A 6,865-nucleotide genomic window follows, 5' to 3' on the forward strand; every position below is an offset into this window, starting at 1 on the left:
TAAGAACTTTATTTTCTTTTCACAAAAAAATACAGGAAATCACAAATCAGAAAGCTTTACATTAATATACATACTTAAAACAGTATATATGATCACATCTCATTACATTTTGACACGGTAACAGTTACATAGCAACAATTTTCTTTTTTTCTGGTGCAAATCACATTCTTTATTTAAACATGATAATGTTTTTCACAGTTTCTTGAGATGTTGACCTATGCTCTCTATTTCCCACAGATTTTCTGCTTCCTCCCTCCCTTCTCTCCACAGATCTCTGAGGTAATAGTTCTCTCGGGTGATGAACAGGGCCAGGCTACCTGCTGCCTTGACTGGGACCTCGATGCCTTTGAACAGCCCCATGTTCCTCACTCTCCACAGGGCGTCTTTCCCACTGTTCACCACGGCCCAGATCCTGTCAAACACGTCAGGAGGAAGCTTGACAGGAGAGATGCCGTATCTAACGAAAGCAGCGGTCAGGGTAAATTGGGGCGAGAGAGCCTGCAACCAATCTTCAAACTGGGCCCAGAAGGCCTTAGCAAAAAAGCAGGACCACAGGAGATGGGTCACAGTCTCCTCCTCGCCGCAGCCCACCCTAACGCAGCGAGGGCTGGGGGTGAGGCCCCTACGGTACAAGAAAGTTCGTACCGGTAAGCACTGGTGGACGACACTCCAGGCTAAATCTCTGTGAATGTTGCACAGAAATTTAGAGGATGTGTGTTTCCACACCTTCCTTGTTTGGGCTGATGTTAAAATGCCCACAGGGGTCTGCCTATTGTTCTGGGGTGCTACGAAATCTTCCAGTTTTTGGACGCTGACATCTCGGAGGGGAATATGGCCAATTGGGTGAGATCTTAGAAAACTTTTAACTGTCCCATAAATTGCAGGGCATGTGTCAGAGAGTGGGACGTCCAGCTTGGGTCTGACACCCCACACTCTGAACACCTCCCTACCTACCCAGAGCCTGGAAAAATAAGTCCAGGTACGCGCTGCAGGTGCTGTTGCAAAGCCTCTCAGCACAGAGGCCAGGAAAATGCACAGCAGCTTCGTAGCAATATCTGGGACAGACTTCCCCCCTGAGGGTAGCGGCCTGTACATTATTTCCCTTCTGAGTCTTTCCTGCTTCCCACCCCATAGAAATTGAAACATCAATCTCCTCAGCACCGCCGCAACACGGTGTGGGATTGGGAAGGTAGAAGCCAGAAAATTCAAGACAGGCAAGAGCTCGGCTTTGATGACCAGCACCTTCCCTGTCATGGTGAGGTCTCGGTCCTTCCATTGCATCAGTTTTTTGTTTAAGATTGGCAATTTGTTCTGCCAATTTACTGTTCCCATCTCTTCTCCAAAATACACCCCCAGGACCTTAATTCTCTTCTCTTGCAGCCTGAGATCATGTCCTTCTTTTGGCTCCCTCCAGTTCTGATAAAAAATCTCACTCTTAGATGTGTTAATTTTTGCGGAGGAAGCCAAAAGCTCCCTCTTTTGTATGGATTTTTCAGTGCATTGATTATCTGTGCACACGACTCTTTCTGCAGGCAACATTTGGGAGCCAATTTGATGGACATAACTGAACTTCTAAGTGAGTGGTGCAGTTCGCCCTGGGTGAACCTCCTTCTTGATCAAGGTATCTCCCCTGCCAGGTAAGTATGAGTTAAACAGGCCCCTGCAAGCGGCCCGCACCCACAGCACAAATCGCGCAGCCTAGGCCACCTCCTCGCCCCGCACGCCACCGCCTCCTGCTGGGCCCACTCTTTCACACACTCACACGCCACACTAACACTCAAAAGTGTGGGCAAAACGAGAAAACGAGCGCGCCGTTTCCTACACATCTGCAGTCGCCGTTGCGCATTCGCAGCATGTCCCGGGATGCAATTCGGCCTCATTTGCATAACTCCAGACCGGCAGATCGCCACGCAATTTCGCGACGTGCGCCTGCCACACACCGAACAAACCTTTTCAGCAATTTCCAAAAAACGGGCCTGCTCGCCTGCCCACAAGGCTCCATCTCTTACCTGCTCTCCAGAGCCTGCTGCCTTCTGTGCTTTTCTCTTGGCACCGCTGCAGTGCACACAACTCCTGCAGCGGGAGGGGGGGAGAAAGTTCCCGCGCCCCGCCGCAGGGAAGGCTCGCTCCGTGCGCACACGTCCTTTCGATGCCAGTCCAACAAGTGCTCCGCATTAGCTGCGTCGGGGCTCCGGCGTGTCGCACCTCACCTCACCTCGCACTGCCCCCTCCTTGAATGTCTACCCCTGGGCATGCCCCGCTCTCCTCCGCCTTATCTTACCGCGTGTGAGCACCGACAATGGCCACAATGCCGGGGAATGGCACCTGTAAAGTGTTAATTGGGGCACAGGAACAGCCCGTCTCGTCTCGGGGGGGCCGGCTTCAGAGACAATACAGCAAACACAGCGGGGCGGGGGAAGAAGACGACACCACACATGCGGGTACATTCAGCTCCGGCGGGAACGAGACATTTGTCGGTCTTTTCAAGTGCCGAGAGCCGAGCAATCCTTCACTTGTATCGTTTCTCCCCGGTGACTAGATCTGGCCCTGCGACTCTCGACTGGGCTCACCCCCGGGGCAGCCCAGCAGGTGTGAGCCTGGCCGGCACCCGGATGGGAGATTCCACCCCGGAAAAGCTCCGGTTGCTGCTGCTCCTGCAAGAGGTGTGACTGGGACCAGTAGGGAGCGCTCACCCTGCGGGCTGTGTGGCTCTCTTACGCCCCAGCCTCCTGATGGCGACACTCTGCTGCACAAACAGGCGCCGTCCTTCGGGGGAGGCGTCAAACCGAGGTCCCGACCCTCCTTGGCCATTAGGAAACCCCAGGGCGTCTCTCAAAAAGAGACGCCGGGGGTGTCCCTCTGGTGTTAGTGCTCCCCTTTACCCATCAGTCGGGGTCTCCTCCTAATCCCCGTCTCACCTGTAACAATCAATGACGAGGCCCCCCTGTCCGTGAGATTTAGTACTCGCGCAAGAGACCGGGGGCAGAGCGCGAACGCGGTCCCCCGCCCCCCACAAAGTGCGCGCTCCGGGTTCCCTCTCGGGGCCCTGCAACACAGCGGAAGGGCAGCGAGAAGGAGCCTCTTGCTCTGACGCCGCAAGGCCACAAGAGGGCGGAGGCGCCGCGCGCCCGGCCGACGTGTTGGACCGGTGTGCTTTTTAAGTGCTGAAATAAACACGCGAAAGCCCCGAAATGTTTCCAGAGTGCTGTGCACTGGAGGTTTTTGTCTGGTGAAGACTTGCCTGGTGCTCCTCCGTGCAGATTGTTTGTCCTCCTCCAGTGCGGGACGAGCCAACACAAGGGAGCGCATTCGCCAACATCCAGGCACGCAATGCGATTTGGAAAGCAGCTCCTTTCCAAAGAGTTGCACACGAACGATCCTTCACCCCCGGGGCAGCCAAGCAGGTGTGAGCCTGGCCGGCACCCGGATGGGAGATTCCACCCCGGAAAAGCTCCGGTTGCTGCTGCTCCTGCAAGAGGTGTGACTGGGACCAGTAGGGAGCGCTCACCCTGCGGGCTGTGTGGCTCTCTTACGCCCCAGCCTCCTGATGGCGACACTCTGCTGCACAAACAGGCGCCGTCCTTCGGGGGAGGCGTCAAACCGAGGTCCCGACCCTCCTTGGCCATTAGGAAACCCCAGGGCGTCTCTCAAAAAGAGACGCCGGGGGTGTCCCTCTGGTGTTAGTGCTCCCCTTTACCCATCAGTCGGGGTCTCCTCCTAATCCCCGTCTCACCTGTAACAATCAATGACGAGGCCCCCCTGTCCGTGAGATTTAGTACTCGCGCAAGAGACCGGGGGCAGAGCGCGAACGCGGTCCCCCGCCCCCCACAAAGTGCGCGCTCCGGGTTCCCTCTCGGGGCCCTGCAACACAGCGGAAGGGCAGCGAGAAGGAGCCTCTTGCTCTGACGCCGCAAGGCCACAAGAGGGCGGAGGCGCCGCGCGCCCGGCCGACGTGTTGGACCGGTGTGCTTTTTAAGTGCTGAAATAAACACGCGAAAGCCCCGAAATGTTTCCAGAGTGCTGTGCACTGGAGGTTTTTGTCTGGTGAAGACTTGCCTGGTGCTCCTCCGTGCAGATTGTTTGTCCTCCTCCAGTGCGGGACGAGCCAACACAAGGGAGCGCATTCGCCAACATCCAGGCACGCAATGCGATTTGGAAAGCAGCTCCTTTCCAAAGAGTTGCACACGAACGATCCTTCAGTCCCGCTCGGGGGGCACGGAACCCCCGCCACACACAGCTTCAAGTAGCGAGTCAGGCGCCGGGGCTTTCGCTTACGGCCACACCACCCTGAACACGCCCGATCGCGTCTGATCTCGGAAGCTAAGTAGCGTCGGGCCTGGTTAGTACTTGGATTGGAGACTGCCTGGGAATACCAGGTGCTGTAAGCTTTTGCTCTCCCGGCCAGCAGGGGTCGCCGTTGGTGCCGTAGGCTTTGGGAGGAAAACCTGCAGGATGGAAAGGTGATCTATAGCCTCATCTCTAGAGATGTTTTGTTGCTGTGGCATGTGTGTGACCCATATTCAAAAAAAAACCCCGTCTGTAAAACGAATATCGAAGCTGCCTCTAAATCTGCAAATGAAGATGAGTCGATAAACCACTCGTTTTTCGTATAACTAGACATATATTCATTTGTTACCGATTTCATTCATTGAGCACGGATACAATAGAGGTACAGCCATTCACTGTTTGACATGTCTGCACTGGTACAGAACCGAGCAATCAGAAAACGGGTGAAACTGTCTTTAGACTCAGCATACAGTACCGAGGCCCCCCATGACCAAATAAAGGCTAACCTCGATAATCAGCCTAAAGAACGCAGACTACAGCAAAACGACTGACTTTGAAAAGGGAATGAACGTCCGGAAAGAGTAGTGGAACTAGCTTGAGATGCTTCTCCGGACCCCTAACTAAAAGCCAGCGAGAACCAGCAGCGGCGTCCACTCCTGTCGAACCGGGATCCTTCCGCAGCCACGCAGCTCGTGGTGTCCTAACCCTCCCGTATCTGATTTTGGACCAAGCACATCAGGGGAGAGCGCGAACGCAGTCCCCCACTACCAGAAATTATGCAGTCAAGATTCCCACATTTAGGGAATTCGCAGGGGTCAGCACAGCCGGAGTACAATGGCCGAGCCTCGCCCTGGGTGAACCGATTTCGATTTTTAAGAACTTTATTTTCTTTTCACAAAAAATTACAGGAAATCACAAATCAGAAAGCTTTACATTAATATACATACTTAAAACAGTATATATGATCACATCTCATTACATTTTGACACGGTAACAGTTACATAGCAACAATTTTCTTTTTTTCTGGTGCAAATCACATTCTTTATTTAAACATGATAATGTTTTTCACAGTTTCTTGAGATACTGTCCAATTCCCTCTATTTCCCACAGATTTTCTGCTTCCTCCCTCCCTTCTCTCCACAGATCTCTGAGGTAATAGTTCTCTCGGGTGATGAACAGGGCCAGGCTACCTGCTGCCTTGACTGGGACCTCGATGCCTTTGAACAGCCCCATGTTCCTCACTCTCCACAGGGCGTCTTTCCCACTGTTCACCACGGCCCAGATCCTGTCAAACACGTCAGGAGGAAGTTTGACAGGAGAGATGCCGTATATGATGAAAGCAGCGGTCAGGGTAAATTGGGGCGAGAGAGCCTGCAACCAATCTTCAAACTGTGCCCAGAAGGCCTTAGCAAAAAAGCAGGACCACAGGAGATGGGTCACAGTCTCCTCCTCGCCGCAGCCCACCCTAACGCAGCGAGGGCTGGGGGTGAGGCCCCTACGGTACAAGAAAGTTCGTGCCGGTAAGCACTGGTGGACGACACTCCAGGCTAAATCTCTGTGAATGTTGCACAGAAATTTAGAGGATGTGTGTTTCCACACCTTCCTTGTTTGGGCTGATGTTAAAATGCCCACAGGGGTCTGCCTATTGTTCTGGGGTGCTACGAAATCTTCCAGTTTTTGGACGCTGACATCTCGGAGGGGAATATGGCCAATTGGGTGAGATCTTAGAAAACTTTTAACTGTCCCATAAATTGCAGGGCATGTGTCAGAGAGTGGGACGTCCAGCTTGGGTCTGACACCCCACACTCTGAACACCTCCCTACCTACCCAGAGCCTGGAAAAATAAGTCCAGGTACGCGCTGCAGGTGCTGTTGCAAAGCCTCTCAGCACAGAGGCCAGGAAAATGCACAGCAGCTTCGTAGCAATATCTGGGACAGACTTCCCCCCTGAGGGTAGTGGCCTGTACATTATTTCCCTTCTGAGTCTTTCCTGCTTCCCACCCCATAGAAATTGAAACATCAATCTCCTCAGCACCGCCGCAACACGGTGTGGGATTGGGAAGGTAGAAGCCAGAAAATTCAAGACAGGCAAGAGCTCGGCTTTGATGACCAGCACCTTCCCTGTCATGGTGAGGTCTCGGTCCTTCCATTGCATCAGTTTTTTGTTTAAGATTGGCAATTTGTTCTGCCAATTTACTGTTCCCATCTCTTCTCCAAAATACACCCCCAGGACCTTAATTCTCTTCTCTTGCAGCCTGAGATCATGTCCTTCTTTTGGCTCCCTCCAGTTCTGATAAAAAATCTCACTCTTAGATGTGTTAATTTTTGCGGAGGAAGCCAAAGAGAACCGATCACAGCACTGCAGAGCTCTGCTAATTGAGGCATTGTCAGAGAGGAGCAGGGTGACGTCATCCATGTATAGAGATGTCTTTACCTCTCCTCCCCCACTTCCAGGCACTGGTATCCCATTAATGGCCTGATCCTGGCGCAAGGCACAGGCTAAGGGCTCCATAGCCAAAACGAATAACAAGGGGGATAATGGGCAGCCCTGCCTCACCCCTGAACAGACTTCAAAGGTG

The 6,865-nt window shown here is 53.2% G+C and overlaps 2 non-coding genes across 2 annotated transcripts; one reads left to right on the top strand and one right to left on the bottom strand.

The window, feature by feature from the left end:
* Positions 1-4,269: 4,269 nt before the first annotated feature.
* Positions 4,270-4,388, top strand: LOC138226896 (5S ribosomal RNA). Its single transcript, XR_011184750.1, has one exon. It is a non-coding gene; the product is annotated as a 5S ribosomal RNA (ribosomal RNA).
* A 635-nt stretch (positions 4,389-5,023) lies between these two features.
* LOC138226907 (U1 spliceosomal RNA) lies at positions 5,024-5,192 on the bottom strand. Its single transcript, XR_011184757.1, has one exon. It is a non-coding gene; the product is annotated as a U1 spliceosomal RNA (small nuclear RNA).
* Between the last annotated feature and the right edge of the window lie 1,673 nt (positions 5,193-6,865).

This window comes from Lepisosteus oculatus, unplaced genomic scaffold (genome assembly GCF_040954835.1).
Source record: "Lepisosteus oculatus isolate fLepOcu1 unplaced genomic scaffold, fLepOcu1.hap2 HAP2_SCAFFOLD_188, whole genome shotgun sequence".
Lineage (NCBI taxonomy): Eukaryota > Metazoa > Chordata > Actinopteri > Semionotiformes > Lepisosteidae > Lepisosteus > Lepisosteus oculatus.